At 41.2% G+C, this 22,500-nt stretch overlaps 1 protein-coding gene and 2 long non-coding RNA genes across 3 annotated transcripts in view; all 3 read left to right on the top strand.

Annotated features, from left to right (window-relative positions):
* Nucleotides 1-22,500, top strand: part of LOC135219668 (tyrosine-protein kinase Src42A-like) — a 225,595-nt gene that overhangs the window by 62,595 nt on the left and 140,500 nt on the right. The gene's annotated exons all lie outside the window — the stretch shown is intronic.
* Nucleotides 6,656-7,456, top strand: LOC135219671 (uncharacterized). Its single transcript, XR_010315487.1, has 4 exons — nt 6,656-6,725; nt 6,826-6,965; nt 7,111-7,193; nt 7,322-7,456. It is a non-coding gene; the product is annotated as an uncharacterized LOC135219671 (long non-coding RNA).
* On the top strand, nt 7,491-8,854 carry LOC135219673 (uncharacterized). Its single transcript, XR_010315490.1, has 3 exons — nt 7,491-7,736; nt 8,006-8,316; nt 8,508-8,854. It is a non-coding gene; the product is annotated as an uncharacterized LOC135219673 (long non-coding RNA).

The raw sequence follows: 22,500 nt of genomic DNA, 5'->3' as shown, positions 1-22,500 counted from the left end.
CTCAAGAGGCAACCCCCACCCCCCGTGGCGACTGGCAGGGTAGGGAGCTTCGACTCCTAATACTTCCTGGGGAAGCGGTCATTCCAGCCCCTCAGGGAGACGGTGGGTCTGGCTCTGAACGAGGCGGAAGGGCTCTGGAGGAGGGCTGCGACCCTTGCACTCCCCAACCTCCCAAGGATGATTCGGGGTTGTTGGAGGAGGGGGATGCCCGTGCCACTGCTCTTGCCTAGCCTTGGGGGTTCCTGGCCCCTGCGCTGAGCTGATGCCTGAAGAAAGAGGCCCTGTACATGATGGAGTCTTGGCTGGCCTTCCTCCAATGCTTCAGGGACTCATCCACCAAACTTGCTATATGAAGGACTCCCACACCACAGCATTCCTCAAGCCCTTGGTTTCCCTATTGGGCAAGCCCCTTTGGAGTTTAGCTAAGATGGCATCCCTCCTTCTCAGGACCCAGTTGGCCCACTGGGTAAACAGATGTGTTGTTAGGAAGCCCATGGATCTACCTCCCTGAAGGTAACAATTTAATTTTTTTTTGTAATGTACACTAAATTGCGATGATTTTGGTATATAACACATTGTAAAACGATAAAAGCAACACAGAGAAAATATTATCACAAAATGATGCATGAATTCGTAACGAGCGGACGTAAATTTTTTTTTTTTTTTTTAAATTCACCATAAATCTAAATATTGTGCTAGAGACTTCCAATTTGTTTCAAAATGAAGATAAATGATGGAATGTTGCTATACTGTAAGAGTTTTAGCTTACAATTGCAGTTTTCTACCATATTTGACGAGTTAAAGATGACCGAATGTCGAATTTTTTTTATATATTTTTTATATGCAATTATTTCAAAAATGGGAAAAGCTACAACCTTCAAATATTTTTTGTTGTATTCTACATTAAATTGCACACATTTTCATATCTAAAACTTTATTAAATGCCTAATATGAAAAGGAGCAAATATTAGGAGAATGCGATGTACGCATTTCGGAGATTTGCGGCGGAGAATCGAGGCGCAGAGGGAAGGAAAAAGTTTTTTCAAAAATTCACCATAAATCTCAATATTGTGCTAGAGACTTCAAATTTGTTTCAAAATGAAGATAAATGACTGAATATTACTAGACTGTAAGAGTTTTTGCTTACAATTGCGTTTTTTGACCATTTCAGGTGAGTCAAAGTTGGCCGAACGTAGTTTTTTTTCTAGTTATCAGGATTTATATGCAATTATTTCAAAAATGAGAAAAGCTACAAGCTTCAAATATTTTTTGTTGTATTCTACATTAAATTGCGCACATTTTCATATCTAAAACTTTATGAAATGCCTAATATGAAAAGGAGCAAATATTAGGAGAATGCAACGTACGCATTTCAGAGATTTGCAGCGGAGAATTGGCAAATGGAGGGAAGGAAAAAGTTTTTTTCAAAAATTCACCATAAATCTAAATATTGTGCTAGAGACTTCAAATTTGTTTCAAAATGAAGATAAATGATTGAATATTACTAGACAGTAAGAGTTTTTGTTTACAATTGCGTTTTTTTACCATTTCGGGTGAGTCAAAGTTGACCGAACATAGTTTTTTTCTAGTTATCGTGATTTATATGCAATTATTTCAAAAATTAGAAAAGATACAACCTTCAAATATTTTTTGTTGTATTCTACATTAAATTGCGCACATTTTCATACATAAAACTTTATGAAACACCTAATATGAAAAGGAGCAAATATTAGGAGAATGCGATGTATGCATTTCGGAGATTTGTTTGCGGCGGAGAATCGGCACGTGGAGGGAAGGAAAATTTTTTACAAAAATTCACCATAAATCTAAATATTGTGCTAGAGACTTCGTGCTAGAGACTTCGAATTTGTTTCAAAATGAAGATAGATGATTGGAAATTACTAGTGTGTTATGTATTTTGCTTACCCAAAGAAAACTATATATATATATATATATATATATATATATATATATATATATATATATATATATATATATATATAAATATATATTTATTTATTTTATTACACTTTTCAATTCTGGTACGAATACATAAATAAAAGGAATGCAGGTGAAACTTTTTTTTGCATAAAATGAAATAAAATATATCATGCATCAATACATACGTATATATAAAAATGATATTGTTATGTTACAATAAAGTTTCATACATACTTACCTGGCAGATATATACATAGCTAAGACTCCGTCGTCCCCGACAGAAATTCAAATTTCGCGCCACTCGCTACAGGTAGGTCAGGTGATCTACCGGGCCTGCCCTGGGCGCAGGACTAGGGAAACCATCCCCGTTTTCTATCATATTTTCTCTCTTCCACCTGTCTCCTGCGGGGAGGCTGGGTGGGCCTTTAATTGTATATATCTGCCAGGTAAGTATGTATGAAACTTTATTGTAACATAACAATATCATTTTCATACAATCAACTTACCTGTCAGATATATACATAGCTGATTGGCACCCTTCGGTGGAGGGTAAGAGACAGCTACTATATGGAATAGACAGGTAAACAACATATGTTGTAGTTATAAATAAAACCTTGGTTCCTACCTGATAGGTGGTAGACTTTCGTGTGTTTGCCCAGTAGTCTGCATCACCTCAAGAACTTTAGACGAGATATATATCTTTATAGCCAAGGAGTTCTTGTGGGTCTGCCGATGGGGTATTACCCACTTACTCGGCAGAGCCTAAAAGGACTTTGTCAATGGGTGCTGATCCACTTATATGACAATACACCTTATGAAGGAGCACACAACAATCCCGACCACCTGATCCTAACCATATGTTAGAACTAAGGATTGTTACGAGTTATCCCCGAACTCGTCACAACAACCGTAACTCAAAACCACTACGCACACATACATAATTTTCAAAAAAAAAAATTTATACTCAACTAATTGGATATGACAAGAATTCTCTTACTGAACAACATAGACGGCCGCCCGTGCTAGCCTAAGTCCTCCATTGTTCGAAGAGACTCTCGACCATATCCAAAAAGAAGAAAAGTATATACATTTAAGGATTGGTGTCGGCTCCCGTACCCAGAATCGTATCCGCCGATACGAAAGGACCTAGAGAAAAACATTTCTCGTAGGTCACGCGCACGTCTTTCAGGTAGTGAGATGCAAATACAGGCGGTCCCCGGGTTACGACGGTTCCGGCTTACGACGTTCCGAGGTTACGACGCTTTTTCTTAAATATTCAATGGAAATTCCGTCCTGGGTTACGACGCTTGTTCCGAGGTTACGACGTGACGCTTCCGACGCTCCGAGTTAACGACGCTTTTAAAAAAAAAAAACGCATGCTATGATAAAAATCCTTTATAGTTTAGCACAGTACATAATAAAAATATGTTTTTGGTTACATTACAACAAAAATTTTGAGGTTATGATGATTTTTGACACTTTTTTTTTTTTCGTATTTTTTGAATTTTTTTACTGACGCCGCATATGCGGAACTAGTTTGCGGGCGAATGAATACACTAGCTTGGGATGCACAGTTTAAAACAGTCCAAAAGCGCAAATATAATGAAAAATCATTGCTTGTTTCCAGTACATAATTAAAAAAACTAAGTTTCTGGTTAGATTACAACACAAATTCCAAGGTTTACGACGTTTTGTTATGGCTTTTAAACGGATTTAAACCTCATATGCAGAAACTAGTTTTTGAGCGGAGGTGCATAAATAATTAACGCTATTAAACTGTATGGTAAATTGACCGAACAACGACCTCGGACGTCGAGGACGCCAAGCGTAACAATACGAAAGGACGCCACTTCAATCGCGTGCCCTGCCTGCATTTCCACTAGGTTGTGTGCTGAGACGTTGCTGAAATTCCTTGCCATTTTCGCTAATTTACATGGCTCCTAAACGCCAAAGTACTTCCTCCGATGATAGTTCATCCAAGAAGAGGAAGGTCATCACGATGGAGGTCAAATATGACGTGATAAAGCGTTCGGAGAAGGGAGAAAAAAAAAAAAACTCAACACCGAAATAGGCCGTTCTTTAGGCTTGAGCAGGACCACGGTGGTAACCATTGTGAAGGATAAGGAACGTATTCTGAAGCACGTTAAGGATGCTGCACCGATGAAGTCAACGGTGATAAACGAGAAGCAACGTAGCCAGAGCATTGTTGAAATGGAGAAATTGCTCATGATCTGGCTGGAGGACCAGAACCAGCGACGTGTTCCGGTGAGCTTAAGTGTGATCCAGGAGAAGGCTAGAGCGCTGCAATGAGGCAGTAGTGAAAAAGTTTGGCGAAGGCAGTGCTGGTGGTGAATTTTCCGCGAGTAGAGGTTGGTTTAACCGTTTTAAGGCTCGTGCAAATTTGCATAATGTGAAGCTGCAAGGTGAAGCTGCTAGTGCTGATAGCGAAGCAGCAGAAAGTTTTCCAGGTGGTTTGGCTGAGATAATTAAGGATGGTGGTTACACGGCTGACCAAGTCTTTAATGTGGATGAGACTGGATTATTTTGGAAAAGAATGCCAAATCGAACGTACCTTTCCAAGGAGGAGAAGTCAGCACCTGGCCATAAAGCTGGAAAGGAGCGACTGACTTTGCTGTTTGGGGCCAATTGCAAGTGTGATTTGAAACTTGAAGCCCTTGCTGGTGTATTTGGCCGAGAATCCCAGGGCTTTCAAGGGGCATTTTCAAGAGTCAACTCCCTGTGATTTGGAAATCTAACAAGAAGGCGTGGGTTACCTTAATGGTCTTCGAAGATTGGTTCAATGACCATTTCGTGCCAGCAGTGGAGCGGTATTTGACTTCGAAGGGTCTGCCTTTTAAGGCCCTCTTAGTCCTGGAACAATGCCCTGGTCACCCTTCAAATTTGAGCGACATGCATCCTAATGTGAAGGTGGTGTACCTCCCACCCAATACCACATCGCTGATACAGCCAATGGACCAGGGAGTAATAGCTAATTTCAAGGCTTACTACCTTAGAAGGACCATACGTTTTGCTTTGAGGGCCATAGAAGCTAACAAGGAGTTGACACTGAAGCAATTCTGGAAGGGCTACAACATTGCAGATGCAGTGAAGAACATTGCAAGTGCTTGGGACGAGGTGAAGACGACCACTTTAAATGGGGCCTGGAGGAAACTGTGTCCACAGTTTGTGCACAGTTTTGAAGGCTTTGACCAGGCAGAAGACGTCGAGACTGTGACGAGAAGATCGTAGGGCTAAGCAAGAGGCTGCAACTAGATCTTGAACCTGATGATGTAACAGAGCTGCTGGCTTCCCATGGAGAGGAATTGTCTGCAGAGGACTTACTAGAACTTGAACAACAAATGATTGAGGAGAGATTGGAGGCGGCACCAGAGCCAAAACCCAGGTCATTAACTGTGAAAGGTCTTGTCAGAGGGTTTTTACTCATCTTGGAGAGAGCCTTGGCTTCTTTTGAGGCAGAAGACCCTAACGTTTCTAGGTTTGACAAAATCAAGAGAGGAATCATGGATTTGGTGACTTTCTACAAGGAGACCCTGAAGGAGAAGCAGACGAAGAGAAGTGTGCAGTCCAGGCTTGACACTTTCTTTCACAAGTCTCCAGTACCACCACCTCCCACTCCTAGTCCTGGTAAGGAATTCTGAACTGTTTTACTAATTTATGTGTTTACATAGTGTACATATTAAAATGTGTTAATTTTTTAATGTAACAACTAAATGTAAGAGTAAATTGTAACTTCATTAATTTTTCATCATTTGTAATTTTATTGCAGAAGTGGTGACAGTTCAGATCCCCCTGTACTACCTGTGACAGTTCCAGATCTCCCTGTACTACCTGTGACAGTTCCAGATCTCCCTGTACTACCTGTGACAGTTCCAGATCCCCCTGTACCTGGACCCTCTGTACAGCCCGCCCACCTGCACGTGTACAATCAGGTAAGCAATTTCATTTTTCTCATTTTCATGTTGGAAATTGTTTACACCCTACATACATACGTACACTAACTTACATAGTGGTACAATGTGTTTGATGTTGCATAACCTTATTATTTTTTTTTTTTTTCCATTTCAGACCCCTTTGATAGTGACAGTGGACCCAGATGACCCTGAGCCTTTCCATGGTTTTGATGCCTCGCCCTATACATCAGTAAGGAATCCTTAACAAATTTGTATAAAATGTTTTATAAATTGCTAATAGAAATTTTATTAAAAGTGTACATATGCTACAATTACATCCACCTTATAATATATTTATGTACCCTATCATTCTTTCCAGATGTAGATGTTCCCTCATCAGTTGATACAAGTATCACCTCCCCAGAGCCCAAATCAGTGGATACGAGTAGTATCACCTCTCCCATTCCTTCAGGTAAAAGAATTCTTCATTTTTTATATTGAACATACGTATTACACACTACATATGTCAAACAGTAATAACATGTGCAGTAGTTACAGTAGTAGTAACTATCAGTTTTATATATTTTTTATCATTCCAGACTCCCAAGCACCTGCCCATCCCACTCCATAGCCCAGCCACCCACCCTCATGTACCATATGACCATCCCAGTACAAGCCAACCCACTAGAATTTGGTAAGGACATTTTTTTTTTATTAATGTTTTAATATTACATATGTAATAACCATGTTATGTGTGTAAACATACATACTATAATCATATGTACTATTACATTATCATTCCAGACTGGCATGCACCTGTGACTTACATAAACCAGACCTCTACATAGCCTACATGTCTTCATTTTGCTGGAGGTAAGGAATTCTCAGTTGTGTTTAATGTTTGCATACGTACAATAAATTTGTACACCTAAGTGGTTAAATACTGTCCTTTAATATTAATTCTTCATTCCAGACTGCCCATCATCCTAGCCTGTTATCTGTGATAAAGCACACTGAAGTTAGGTTTGGAATGCATCCTTATCATGAATGCTCTACACCTCCACCTCCATCTCCCACAACCTAGGTAACAGCTTTGAGACTCACTAAAAGTTGGTAAGTTATGTAAGGAATTTCTAAATTAAGTTTTATACTACATGTTATATGTGATATTAAACCACTGTATGGTGCATATTACTGTATGTAACTTACTATGCATAGAGTACTTACTAACATACTAATTATTTTTTGTACATTCCAGAACCCCCTGAATGATGTAGGCTATGGGGCCACATAAGACTTTGTCCATCCAGGGTTACGATGAATGTAAAATATAAACTAAAGGTAAGGAATTAATTAACATACATTAACTCTTTTAGTACTCTTGATATATCTACAGTAATTAACATATGCATTCACAACTTTCTGTAGTGTATATTTTGTACACTAATTTTGTTACTTTTTCCTTCCAGAACCAACATTTTTCACACAACTCCAGGTTGTTACTACAAGTGTCATCAAGGGATAACTACTACAAGTAGAAGCACCATTTTTGGATGGAAAAAACCCTTCAGGAAAGTATACCCCGTATCACATGTAACATGTAGTGTAACAAAGTATGAACAGTAAGGTTTTTACATACAGTAGTACATATTCATACGTACATAACTTTTTTTTTACAGGAATTTCCAACCAAGTTTGATTATGTACATATGTACATGTTATAAACCACTGTACGTATGGTTACTGTATGTAACTTACTAAACATACATAACATGACTTAACTTTGATACTTTTTTGGTACATTCCAGAAAACCAGGACCCCCTCCATGATGCAGGCTATGGGGCCACATAAAACTTTGTCCAGGGTTACTACATAACATAAAGGTAAGGAATTATACATAGTAGTAATTAACATACATTAAGTAAGTTTTATATACTAAAAAAAAAGTGACCAAGATCTCTCACATGGGATAAGTGATCAAGGTCCCTCATGGAATTGGTACTGTACACTCCCTGCTGAACAGGGGGTGTAGACCAATCATTTACAATAATGCATACCAGTTGATATTAAACCACTGTATGGTGCATATTACTGTATGTAACTTACTATGCATAGAGTACTTACTGACAAAATTATTTTTTGTACATTCCAGAACCCCCTGAATGATGTAGGCTATGGGGCCACATAAGACTTTGTGCATCCAGGGTTACATAGCACGACAACTTTAAACTAAAGGTAAGGAATTAATTAACATACATTAACTAAGTTTTATACATGTTATATATGTGATATTAAACCACTGTATGGTGCATATTACTGTATGTAACTTACTATGCATAGAGTACTTACTGACATACTAATTATTTTTTGTACATTCCAGAACCCCCTGAATGATGTAGGCTATGGGGCCACATAAGACTTTGTGCATCCAGGGTTACATAGCACGACAACTTTAAACTAAAGGTAAGGAATTAATTAACATACATTAACTTTTTTACTCTTGATATAACTCAAAGTAAGGAATTATAAACTAAAAGTAAGGAATTAATTAACATACATTAACTCTTTTACTCTTGATATCTATAATTTACATATTGTATTCAGGGACTTTGTTTTAGTATTTTGTACTAATTGTGTTATACTGTTACTTCCAGAGCTACCAGACTGGGATTTTAGTGTACTCCAGGATCTAACAAATACATACGTACTACTACGAAGTGTGCAATGCATAATATAGTGTATAGTGTTTAGTGTATACCCTAAGGATTAAGTGTAGTACATTGTGCTTTTTAGTGTCACAAGAGTTTAATAAAGAATTATACCTTCAAGAACCATCCTTTGCCATTGGAATAACCACACTACACATCATGCAATCTACTTGCATGTCACACAGGTAAGGTCTCTAACTTTTTCTTAGTTTAAGGCATATTTCCAAGTGTCGTTCCGGCTTACGACGATTTTCGGCTTACGACGCGCCTCAAGAACGGAACCCCCGTCGTAACCCGGGACTGCCTGTACTGAGTTGCATCTCCAAAATGTCGTATCGTATGATGTTTTTAAGCGACATATTCTTATGAAACGAGAGAGACGTCGCTATAGCTCTCACTTCATGAGCTTTTACTCTCAACAGTTGTAACTGTTCGTCAGGACAGGCCTTATGAGCGTCTGTAATGACGTTTCTTACAAAGAATGCCAGCGCATTCTTGGACATCAGTCTTGTGGGGTCTTTTACGCGCACCAAAGACCTTGTCTAGAGCCTCCCATTTGATGCTTTCTCTGAAGGTAGAACTTCAGAGCTCTAACAGGGCATAGAGACCTCTCTGCTTCTCTGCCTACGAGACTCGACATGCCTTTGACTTCGAATGACTTAGGCCAGGGATTCGTAGGATTCTCGTTTTTCGCTAAAAACAGGGTCTTAAACGAGCAAATCGCTGAGTTCTCCCTTGAATCCTACTTTATCTGCAGAGCATGCAATTCACTAATTCTCTTTGCCGTAGCTAAAGATAATAGGAATAGGCATTTTCGGGTAATGTCTCTAAACGATGCCCGATGAGGAGGTTCGAATCTTTCCGATGACAGATACTTTAGGACTACGTCTAGGTTCCAGTTCGGAGGTACTGGTTCCTTAGACTTTGAAAGTCTCAAAAGACCTTATGAGATCGTGGAGATCTTTATTATCTGCCAGATCTAAACCTCTGTTCCTGAATACAGCCGAGAGCATACTTCTGTATCCCTTTATTGTGGATACGGCTAGATGAGATTTTTCTCTCAGGAATAGCAGGAAATCAGCAATTTCCGCTATGAGGTAGTGGAGGAGGACAACTTCTTCCGGATCTACACCACCTTCTAAATACCTCCCACTTAGATTGGTATACTTTCGTAGTGGAGGTTCTGCGTGCTCTCGCGATCGCGCTTGCCACTTCGCGAGAAAAGCCTCTCGCTCTGACAAGTCTTTCGATAGTCGAAAGGCAGTCAAAGCGAGAGCGGGGAGGTTTTGGTGGTACTCTTGAAGTGTGGTTGTCTGAGAAGATCCATCCTTCTTGGTAGGGATCTTGGAAAATCTACGATCCACTCTACCACCTCCGTGAACCATTCCTGGGCCGGCCAAAAGGGGGCTATTAACGTTCATCCTCGTGCTCTTTTGACGCCACAAACTTTCTCATTACTAACCCCAGGATTTTGAATGGGGGAAAAGCATATACTTCTACTCGAGACCAATTTAGCAGGAAGGCGTCTACCATAAGAGCTCTTGGATCTTCCACGACCGAGCAAAAAACTGGGAGCCTTTTTGAAATGAATGTTGTCGAAGAAGGATCCACATGAGGATGTTTTCCCCACAGAGACCAGAGATCGAGACACACTTCCTTGTGTAGTGTCCATTCTGTATGAAGGACCTGGTTCCTCCTGCTGAGCCTGTCCGCCCTCACATTCCTTACTCCCTGTACGAACCTTGTCAGCAGGGAGATGTTCCTGTGAGACGTCCAAAGTAATAGGTCTCTCGTGAGCTCGTAAAGGAACGAGGAGTGCGTCCCTCCCTGTTTCCGAATGTAGGCAAGTGCGGTGGTGTTGTCCACGTTTACTTGCACTACCTTGTTTGACACCAGAGGTTCTAGGCTCTTCAAGGCCAGATGTACGGCGAAGAGCTCTTTGCAGTTTATGTGCCAAGACACCTGTGCTGGTTCCCAGGTGCCTGACACTTCCTCTGAGCCTAAGGTCGCTCCCAACCTCTCTCCGACGCGTCGGAGAACAACACTAGGTCTGGGTTCTGTGTTCTTAGAGAGATCCCTTTGTTCTCTTCCAGAGGGAGCAACCACCACTGTAGGTGTGACTTTATCTCCACTGGAATGGGAAAAACGTCCGACAGTTGTCCCGTTTTCCAGCTCCAAGACCTCTTGAGGAAGAATTGAAGCGGACGTATATGAAGTCTTCCTAGAGGGAAGAATTGTTCTAGCGAGGAAAGCGTCCCCAGAAGGCTCAACCATTCCCTCGCCGACGTTTGTTGCTTCTCTAAGAAAGAGAGACTATCCGCAAACCTTTTGCGATTCTCTCTTGCGAAGGAAAAAACTCGAAAACCCGAGAATCCATCCGAATCCCCAGATAGACTAGGTCTGTCTGGGGGTCAGCTGAGACTTCTCGAGGTTCACAAGCAATCCCAACGCTTTGATTAAATCCAGAGTTAACTTTAGGTCCTCCAAGCACTGTCTCTCCGATCTGGCCCTGATGAGCCAGTCGTCCAGATACATAGAGACATTCACTCCTTTGAGGTGAAGAAACCTCGCCACATTCTTCATCAGGCTTGTGAAGACCTGAGGAGCTGTGGACAGGCCGAAACACAAGGCTCTGAACTGAAAGATCCTTCCCCCCGTCATGAAACGGAGGTACTTCTTCGATGAAGGGTGGATCGGGACGTGGAAATGAAAGTAGGCGTCCTGGAGATCTAAAAGACACCATCCAATCTCCCTGTCGTAATGACGCCATGACTGAAGCAGAAGTCTCCATGGAGAACTTCTCCTTCTGAACAAAATTTGTTCAGAGAGCTGACGTCCAATACTGGTCTCCAGCCTCCCGAGGCTTTCGCCACCAGAAAAAGGCGATTGTAAAACCCCGGGGAGTGTTGATCCCGTACCAATTCTATCGCTCTCTTGTCCCACATTTGTTCCACCATCGATCGAAGAGTATCCCTCAGCACAGGATCCTTGTATTTGGCTGATAGTTCCCTTGGTATTGACGTTAGGGAGGAGTGTTCAGGAAAGGGATACGATATCCCCTCCTTAAGATCGCCAAAGATGACGCATCTGCCTTTATCAGTGTCCAGGCTTCCACAAATCCCAGGAGCCTGGCACCTACTGTGCTTGGAGGAGAGAATCTTCATTTTCCCTTCTTAAAGGGACGAAAAGCAGATCTACCTCTCTTCTCTGGAGCCTTCCTCCTTGTGGAAGGTCTGGAGGTCGGACCACCTCGAAAGGGCTGCACCGTTGTACTGGGTCCTTTCTTGTCCGATGCAGCAACAGGTTTCTTCTTTCTTGCTGACTGCGTCAGCAGATCCTGAGTTGCCTTCTCAGTTAAAGAATGCGCAATGTCCTTTACTAACTGAGTAAGGGAACAAAAAGTCAGATAGAGGCGCATATAGAAGTGCTGCCTCTCTGAGCATGTGAGACTGCCTTTGTTAAGAAGGCGCCATATACAGTCCTTTTCTTTAAAAGACCTGCCCCAAACAAAAGAGGATCAGTATTTTTATAATGATTTCAAAAGATCCATCCTGTACCGCCTTGTCAATACAAGACAATATGCATAACAGGGCTTCAGGTTCGATTCCTTCCGAATCATGGGCTTTCTTGGACATCACCCCAACGGGACCAATCTAAGAAGTTATAAACTTCCAATACACGAAAGAGTCCCTTGAGGAGATGATCCAGTTCCGAAATTCCCCACGTAATCCGTGCAGAATTGAGACTTTGACGCCGTGAAGCGTCAACCAAAGTCGAAAAATCTGTTTTTCGGTTGTAGAAGGGAGAGCAATACCCATATTCTCTCCCGTCTGATACCAAATGCCTCTTTTCCCAGCTAATCTTGCTGGAGGCATGCAGAAGACTGTCCTCACTAAGTCTTTCTTAGACTTCATCCATGAGTCTAAGGAATGTAATGCTCTCTTCATCGATATGGTGGTGGGTTTCATTTTGAGAAAAGACGAAGGCTTCTTCGTCTTAGCACTGGAAAAGAGCGAGCGCGGAGAAGGAGGAGCGGCAGGAGTCACTCGTCTCCGTACTCCTCAAGAAGTAGGGTAGTCAACACCTTATAGTTAGACAGACCTTCTCTTCCACTATATTCGTCATCCGAGTTTTCCTCTAACTCGGGATCTACATGCGTCTCCGCTCTCCTTTCCGAACGTTCTTCTTCTTGAGGAGACAAACTCCTAATAGGAGAGGGGCTAAGGGAATGATAATCCTTCCTCTTTCCCGCTCTAATAGTCTTGGAAGGCGTCATAAGCTTCGGCTTCTCTAGAATTTTAGAAGACGCTTCACGCTTACATGACGCTTCCGTTCGCCAAGCGTCATGGATGACTTCTTTTTTTTGCTGACGTCTCGATGACGCTTCGCGCTTGGAAGACGCTCCGCTCTCCAAAGGCGTCCTACTTGGCGTCATAATATTGGACGGAGCGTCATGTCTATGCTCCGTTTCCAATGACGCTTCGCGTCTAAAATACGTCTTACGTCTCTCTGGCGTTACGAAACTCTCGTAAGCACCTGTTCTCGCTCTCGAACTAGACGCTTCTGTAAGACGTTTAGCCGTTTCCCGTCTGTATGACGCTTCTCGTTGAACAGGTGAGAGAGGACGAGACTTCTTAATTGGAAGCGTCACGTCCTTCCGACGTGGCGCTAAAACTCCCACTAGAGATGACAGTTGCTGCTTGAACTGCCATAATGAATCTTTCTTTTGACGCTTCTCCCACGTCCAGTGCATGACGTCTTTCGTCATCACTCGGGGGAGAAGAAGGAAAGGGGGGTACTTCGCGTACACTTCAGGTGACGCTGACGCCCCCTTCGCTTTCTTGCTAGAAGACGGAGCGTCATCTGAGAAACGCTCTGGACTAGAATCTATGTCAGGCTTCATATGACGCTTCAGCGGTCTCGACAAGTTCGATTCCTTCCACCCTCGTTTCGGTGACGGGAGAGGAGAGGACGAGAAAACACTCGCGAAGGACGCTTTTTCTATAGCGCCCTTGAGCCGCCTGCCACGAAGCAGAGCTAGCTGAAGGGACGTCTGACCGTGGGGATTCCCCACAACCTCCATTAAGGCGTTCGACTTTCCTTCTCCTCTGGGCTTGTGAGCTTGGAAGAGGTCTAGGCCTGGGAGCGTCGCAGGGACGATCAAACGCCCCCTCCACAACACTGGGAGAACTCACTTCACTGTAATGCTCACTTTCACTAGCCTTACCTTTGAAGTCAGCCATCTTGGACTTCATGTCTCTAATTGTAGCTTTCAGATTGGCGATTTCCGATGCCGAATCCGAAAAAGCACTCTGAGAATAAGATACATAGGGAGAATCTACAATCAGTAGGATTAGAATTATCAGTGAAAGGCTCATAGGCTTGAACTCACACCTTTCAATCGTCTAATTCTATCCCTCTCTAACTTCTTCAAATAAGAAGTCAAAGTCTTCCACTCTTCTGCATTCAATCCCTCGCATTCCTTACAAGTATTAATAGCAGAACACTGAAACCCCCTACATTTACGGCATACAGTGTGAGGATCAACCGAAGCTTTCGGTATCCTCACCCTGCAGCCTACATTCACACACATTCTCACACTCACATTAGAATCAGACATACTGAGAAAAATCCAAAAGAGTTATTCCAAAAACAGTCCACTGTAGCGAATGCCAAACCAAAACACGATCCAAATACGTCACCAAAAAGCCGAAAAAAACGATGATCAAAGGATGAAAAATGAATCTAAGTCAGGAGGTAATAACAACAATGTTGATACCACCGGCGACAGAGAAAATATGATAGAAAACGGGGATGGTTCCTAGTCCTGCCGCCCAGGGCAGGCCGGTAGATCACCTGACCTACCTGTAGCGAGTGGCGCGAAATTTGAATTTCTGTCGGGGACGACGGAGTCTTAGCTATGTATATATCTGACAGGTAAGTTGATTGTATGAAAACTTGTAATAAATATAAAAGTAAATATAAAAAAAACGCAGAATACTCACTCGTAATCTTGACACTTCGTACTTCTCTTGTTGTTTTCTCCCTCCTCCATTGAAGAGTCTTGCATTTTTTTTCCTCTCGACATGACGAGGTACAGGTGGAGGGAGGGGGGAATACGCGCGCCTTACTGCGGATGGGCCCGGCGGCCCCGTGTGCCCTCCGCTGTCGGTTGATTAGGCACACTCCAATAAAAGACCATATTGTGGTATTTACAGTCCACATACCCTATCCTGCAAAGAGCTACTTTGCAGGTACGACAGAAGAACCGGGTGTCTCTCCTTCTGCCATTCATATGGCACACCCGGCACCGTTTCTGCCTGCGCCCTTCTAGGGCCTCCAGTGTGTGATCCCCTGGCTGCAGCCGACACACAGGGTCCACTACCCGACGAGAAGCGGTGATGGCGGGGCCGGCAGCGGGGGCGGCGGCAGGTTGACCGAAGTTGGCCCTCCTAATATCTGCCCTTTCCTCTAGGGGCAGATCGGCAGCTCGGGGCAGGGGGGCAGTGATGGAAGGCCACTCATCGGGATTGAAGTTGATGAGGGCATTCCCGGCTACCTCGAGGAACTGTATGTGGGACAACCTCCGAGATGGTCACCCCGTGGTACCCACAGTAGAGTATGTAGGCATTTTGGTTAGGGCCAACTGAAGGATGAATATGAGGAGCTTCTGTGTCCACCTCCTGGTTCTCCTCCTGGCGAAGGGATAATACTGGATGAGTTGATCAAAGAGATCAACTCCTCCCATGTGCCTGTTGTAGTGCCCAATGACAGTAGGCCACTCGAGATGAAACTGCTCAAACACAACTCGGCCCTGTCGACGTGTCTTCTTCCGCTGTGTGATCTCTTCTTGGATGGGTTCATGACTCGTCGTAATCATGGGGGACGAGTCGGACCCCCTCCAACAGATGGACGAAGACAGCGCCTTTCCACCACCACTCTGCCTCTCCTCTTGCCAGATGTTGCGGATGGTTAGCGAACCTCTTGAGGGCATTCAGGGCCCCAAGCACCAACCGAAGGGTACCACTGACATGCACACCTGCTTCATACAGTTCCTGGGCCAGGGATACAGAGTTATAATAATTATCCATAAACAGGTGATATCCCTGGTTATGGAAACGATCCACAAGACTGAATACAGTGTCACGCAGCGTGGAGAAAAGAAGACCCTGGAATACACCGAGAAGTCCACGACGTATCCAGTGTTCGACTCGGTAATAAAAAAAAATTTCACTCCATATTTCTTCGGCTTCTTGGGGTTATACACTTTAATACTTAGACGTCCGTTGTAAGGCAGCATCCCCTCATCCAAAGAAAGGTTCTTTCCAGGAACCACGAGAATTCTACCCACATTCAGAAGTATTTCCAACACTGGGCGGATTAGGAAGAGGCGATTGCGGTTATTCCGGGGTATGGCCCTTCAGTTGAAGGCGCTGAAATACCTGTCCAATGCCAGGAAACTATCAAGGGGCATAACGCCGGGCACACTGGGCATACTTAAAAAAAATTCCGCCTCCAATTATTGCCTTGACGTCGGCAGCAGGCATCATACCAAAATAAATGTGGAGCCCCAAAAAATGCGTCATGTCGGTGAGGTTGCAGACACCCGCCAGCGAAACCGGACAATGTCGTGCGTATTTCATAACGGCAGTACCGAGCATAGTCCACCGTCTACGCTACCAGGAAACTCCCAGCAATTCCCGCGTAAGGAACAGCTGGATGAACCCAGAGCAGTATCGTCATCCGCGATAAAACTAGACCCCATATCCTCATTCTCCCCCTCCTCAGATTCCCCCTCATATGCACTAAAACCACTAAATTCGAGCTCACTTTCGGGATGTGAGCCTCAAACGGACATTGGGGGCAAATATTTGTCATCACTGACATCAGGACTGATGTCCTCATCACTAGATGACCATCCGCCATCAAAATGAGGACTTGCGACATATTCCCGATCAAGCTCCGACAAGTACTCCTCTATGTCCTTGGTTGGAGGCCTCCCAAATTCTACGAATGCCCCTAAGGACGCCCAGATGCTTCCTAGGGGTTACTAAAGGCACACGAGACACACATTGTGATCCTAAACCACTTTCATCCACACGTGGCCGCACAGAACGGCGTTGAGGCGCCAGGTCATCCTGGGCGCTTGGTCCTTCGCCAGCATCCAAGTCCAAGATACGCCTGACACGATCCCTTCCGACGGGTAAAACGCGCCTTTCGCGGTCCATATGTTGTTGAGACATCTCTATGTACGTCCTGTACCTCCACAAATATTCAAAGTCTCGCACAAGTTCAGGAAAACTCGATTGCTCTCGGACGACGCGACGCTGATGCTGACTGATGCGAGAAGCAGGCATTTCGCGCATGCGCACCTGGGTCACGCTTCTAAAAAAAACACACCACCTCGATCCGTGAACTCCAGCATCCCCCAAGGCGCGATTCAAAAGTTTTAGGCTCGTAGGCCTATAAGTATTTTTCAGCGAATTTTTAAAAAAACTTTTGTATGTCGACGTAAATTATGTCCAGTCGGAACCCGAGAGACAATTTATCTTGACGTAAAATACGTCCAATAGGCGTTTATGGTTAAAAAAGTTCCAACCTTATGTTTATGTTCTACACTACAAGTAGCAAATGATCGCCAAGCCACCACTTTTACCTAGCACACAGTATAGTACGTAATCATAAATTTTCATTATCTCTCTTCAACTACTGAAACTACCAAACAGTATAATAACGATTCATTTCTATTCTTTATTCTATCTTTACCTAATGGAGATACCGAGTTACTGACAGCTACAATGAAACATATAATGACATTATAACAGAAGAAGAATTCTAGAAAATATTTGCTGGCTTTGATGATAGCAGTCTTTGATTAATTTTATATTTTATAATATTCAATTCACAAATCTTTTTTTATTAAATATATATTGAATGACTAAGTTTTTAAATTTACAGCATCCTTTTACCAATAGCATAAAAAATATGATTCTTTGTGAATCGTGAATGAAGAAGTTATCAGCTGACGAAATACAGATGGCAGCGGCCAGTACAGGCGGCCCGCGGTTAACGGCGCCATCACTCAACGGTGAATCGGTTTTTTTAACGGCGGTCATCAAAAAAATATTCATTAAAAAAAAATACGGCATTTTGAAAGGTATCTTCACGGCACAAATTTCAGTTAACAGCGCCACTAGCGCCGTTGTCTAACGAGTTCATACATATGTAGAAATGCCGTTCAGACCATAAAGGTTATGCAAATTATATTAACAAATTTTATGGAGAGTTATTACTAGGTATTAGGTAATAAAATATGCCTCTGACGCTGTTCTATGCCGAAAATATCGAGTTACATAAGTGCAAATTTAGCTATGGATGTGTCGATTCATAAATGTTCATGCTTTTGTTTAAAATGTGTATGAAAATGTATTACGTGAAAGGCATTTTTATTTCTGTACAGAAATATGATACAAAGGCAGCTTTTGAAACTGCCCTTCACGTTATCAAATACGATGTTTTTTCATGTTCTTTCCTGTAAGCCGCCGCCTGCCGCTCTTTCCGAAAATATCGATTTAAAAAAAGTGCAAATTAGCGATCGATTGTGTCGATTTTATAAATGTTTATGCTTATGTTTAAAATGTATATGAAAATGGTACACCGAATAGGGTATTTTTATTTCTGTGCAGAAATATGATAAAAAGGCAGCTTTTGAAACTCCCCTTCAAGTTATCGACTACGATGTGTCGATTCATAAATGTTCATGCTTTTGTTTAAAATGTGTATGAAAATGTATTACGCGAAAGGCATATTTATTTCTGTACAGAAATATGATACAAAGGCAGCTTTTGAAATTTGCCCTTCAACGTTATCAAATACGATGTTTTTTCATGTTCTTTAACCTGTAAGCCGCCGCCTGCCGCTGCTTCCGAAAATCGATCGATTCGATTTAAAAAAGTGCAAATTAGCGATCGATGTGTCGATTTTATAAATGTTTATGCTTTTATGTTTAAAATGTGTATGAAAATGTACTACGAATAGGGTATTTTTATTTCTGTGCAGAAATATGATAAAAAGGCAGCTTTTGAAACTCCCCTTCAAGTTATCGACTGCGATGTTTTTTTTAAGTTCAAGTTCGTTCTTGTATGCCGCCGTCCCTCTGCCGCTCTTCGAAAATATAGTTAAAGAAAAAAAAAAAAAGTGCAAATTTAGCGATCGATGTGTCGATTTTTCAAATGTTTATGCTTTTATGTTTAAAATGTGTATGAAAATATATTGCGTAAAGGTATTTTCATTTTTGTACAGAAATAAGATACAAATTAAGGCAGCCTTTGTAACTAGGCTCCACGTTGTAAGGGGATGGTTTTTCATGTTCGTTCTTGTCCGCCAGTTCCGAAAAATGCATTGTGTTATTTTATTAATTACGCATCTTTTCCATAAATCCTTTAAAAAGTTATACATTATTTCACTGTATCCAAGAATATTGTATGTATTCTCATATTATTGTATTTTAAAATACTACGGCAAACTTAAACCCGTATTCCACGGAGCGGCCAATGTTGTGGTTTGAAATCAGCTGATGAATACGAGTCTGTTTCACCATAACGCAATTCTGAGCGAATGCTCTTGCTTCTAGTTAGCATAAACGAATATCTATATACTTGACTTATATGAGACAAAGTTATTTTTCCATATACAGCGTGTTTTTAGGTGGAAATATTTATTGAATATGTCTTGTTGTGAATGTGAACTACTATTTTTTTTCGTTAACAGATTACGTTGGCGGCATGTTTATTGCGTAAAAAATTACGTGATTCCGTTCGCAATACGTAATCCTTTATATCATCGTAATACGAACTTTACGTTATTTATCTTATATCGGCGTGAAACCAACAGTAAAATGTGTTCTTTCAAGCACAGTAGTTTTGATTAAAACGATTTTATCCCAATTTTATCTACAGTTGTGTGTGATGGCAGACGTTTACTGCAGTTTTATCCTTGTTGCCGATGTACGATAATAGTCATTAGCAGCTTGAACAGTGTTTCTCAGCTTCAGTTATAGTTTAAATTAACGGTATATTTCCCGATTGATCTTTAATCTATATTGATCTCTGATCTGTAGCGAATAAAGTTATTACATTAAGATATCTCAGTTCTATTCCATACATAACGCCATTTATAACAAATACGGTAATGTTGCACTGTAGTACGATGATCGAAATACAAGCCAAACAGATGTTATCCAGTTCGGTTGTACTTAGAAAAAAAAAAAAAAAAAAAAAGTAGTTTTCTCGTTCGGTTGTTCATGGCTGTACACGTTCACGCAACGAGTATAACGTTAACACCATACTTTCATCATTCTCTTTTGCTGTTATTGAACTTATGTAAATAGAATATGGATAAAGTTAGACCATTGTAAATTGATCTCTCATAAATTCGAACTATTGTAAGCCTAATGATCGTAACCTGAACACTACAGCTACCTGTACACTGTATAAACTTTATTATATCTTTACATACTTTAGACACCCACATGTACTGTACAGTAATTTCTATAGTACTATACTGCATAAATATAATTTTACTTAATTGCGCCGTTGTGGATTACAGCGCCTATGACTGGTCTAGAGTTTCGAAAGAAGGTGTGCAGCGGCCGTAGGCTTTAAAATCGCTCAGCGTCGAAAATCGCTTGGCGTCGGTGGCCAGGAACGGAACCCCTGCCGCTAACCGAGGGCCGCCTGTATATGCTTTGTTTACCTTCGGGAAATGAAGGTAGGCTGCACCTACTATAGCCTAGAACAGCTGTAAATTAAAAACAACATAACAATAATGCGTAATAGATTCTCAGATAAGTAAAAAGTGGAAACAAATGCTGCTTTGTTGACTTTGTTGTCATGAAATCCAAAGAATGTGGTAGGCTTAGCCTAGTCCCTAGTTTGCACTTTTTCAATATAGAAACAACATAACAATAATAAGTAAAACAACATTTGTATTTATTGTCTGTTGTCTAAAACTAGCCTATACCACATGTAATGTTTAGTACCAAAATTCTAAGGCATAATTTTTGGTCTTTAAATATCAAACCGTACAAGAGTATATATATTAATCAATATTTTAAGGTTTTTTTATGAAAAGCACAATAAAAATGCAGTTAACATAGTTTTCAATAGACACCCAAAGCATTCAAAGTAAGGTTTTCTTAGGATTTTTTATGATTTTCAACAAATTTTCGGCTTATGATGCATCTCAAAAATGGAACCCGTCGTGAATAGGGGACTGCCTGTACAGCAGGTTTACAAGTAATGAAACCCAGTAAACAAAAAACCCTGGAAAGTTTAGTCTATAGGAATGACAAATATACAAAATTTATTTAGGACAGAACTATTATCATTGGCTCACAAGCGTAAATAAGACTAGTTCATGATTCAACTCAATAATAATAATAATAATAATAATAATAATAATAATAATAATAATAATAATAATAATAATAATAAAAAAAAAAAAAAATTAAAAATGATATTTTTATTTTAAGATAAATTTTTAAATATACTTACCTGGCAGTTATATACATAGCTATATTCTCTGACGTCATGACGTCAGAGAATATAGCTATGTATATAACTGCCAGGTCAGTTACATATTTAAAAACTCATCATGAGACTTAAACTGAAGGTACTAAATATGTTTTCCAGTGGAATGCCCACCACTGAAATACAGTTAAATTACCAGAAAATAATGAACAAGCTGTTGCCATAACTGATGTTTACCATATGAAAGCAGGAACAATACTGAGCTTGCTGCTCACAGCTGTTCCCATTCTCCCGCCAATCTCCCGCTAGTGGGGCGGGACTGGTTACTTACACAATAGTGTGAAGTGTTATCCATGAAATTTTGAATTAAAGCTGCCATGTAAGTTGAACTTGTAGCTATGTAATTACTAGGTAAGTTATATAATTAAAAAAGAAAAACCTTTGACTTACGGTTCAGCTTCTATACTTTTAAGTTTGGCCACATAATTTGAGGGAATATATCCTTCTTGCTTTGTAGCTTTGGACCTTGCAAACCACCAATCACCCTGGGTGTCATTCAGAATTTCCAAATGTTCACCTTTCTTAAACGATAAATCTTCGTCAGTGCGTGCATCATAGTCATATAACGCTACAAACACTTTAGATAATGCTGCTGCACTTCCCTCAGGGTCTGGTACTGACGGTAAAGTTGGATTGAGGCCATTCATTGGCCGCCCTCCGAGGGCATGAGTGTCTTGTGTTCCCCTTGTGGCACCACTTGGATCACTTATAGTAGGTCCCGTTAATGGTTGCGCCTGAACCTGAAACAATAAAATCTAACATCAGAAAAACCATTCTAAAACAATACAACAGCTAACATCGTTATCAAGAATATGATCCTCATGAGCTCTATGGGTAAATTATGCCCATTAAAACTACTGACTGTTTTGGATGTAACTTCATAAATAACAATCTCTGATCAATATCCCTTATCAGCTACTACAGAAATGCAACCATCAAAATAGCTACCACAGAAATGCAACCATCAAAATAATTAAACCTGAAAATCACCTGATAAAACATCAGGTGGCAAAACTATGCTTGTTTACTACGAGTGATGCTAAAGTTAAAAATCTAAACAATGCTCCACAAGTTCTATATTTTCATACTGTAACTTTCTGATGTTGAATTTTCCCTCTAGGAAGTTAACAGTGAAATTAGCTTTCTTGGTTGTCTTCTAGGCCTTCATCATATTTCTATTTTTTGCCATGATTTCCTGGGCCTTCCTAGCAGCCTTTGTCATGCTGCTCCATACCTACTTGCCTTTTTGATCAACTGTTCCATATACTTTGACATCAATTGCCCAAATCTTACCAACCTTGCTATCTCAAATTGTTTTTTCCAGCCTCTGGACACAAATTATTTGCAAA

Source organism: Macrobrachium nipponense, chromosome 1, assembly GCF_015104395.2.
Source record: "Macrobrachium nipponense isolate FS-2020 chromosome 1, ASM1510439v2, whole genome shotgun sequence".
In the NCBI taxonomy this organism is placed as follows: Eukaryota; Metazoa; Arthropoda; class Malacostraca; order Decapoda; family Palaemonidae; genus Macrobrachium; species Macrobrachium nipponense.
The sequence above is the reverse complement of the archived record's forward strand: the minus strand, read 5'-3'. Positions and strand labels throughout refer to the sequence as shown.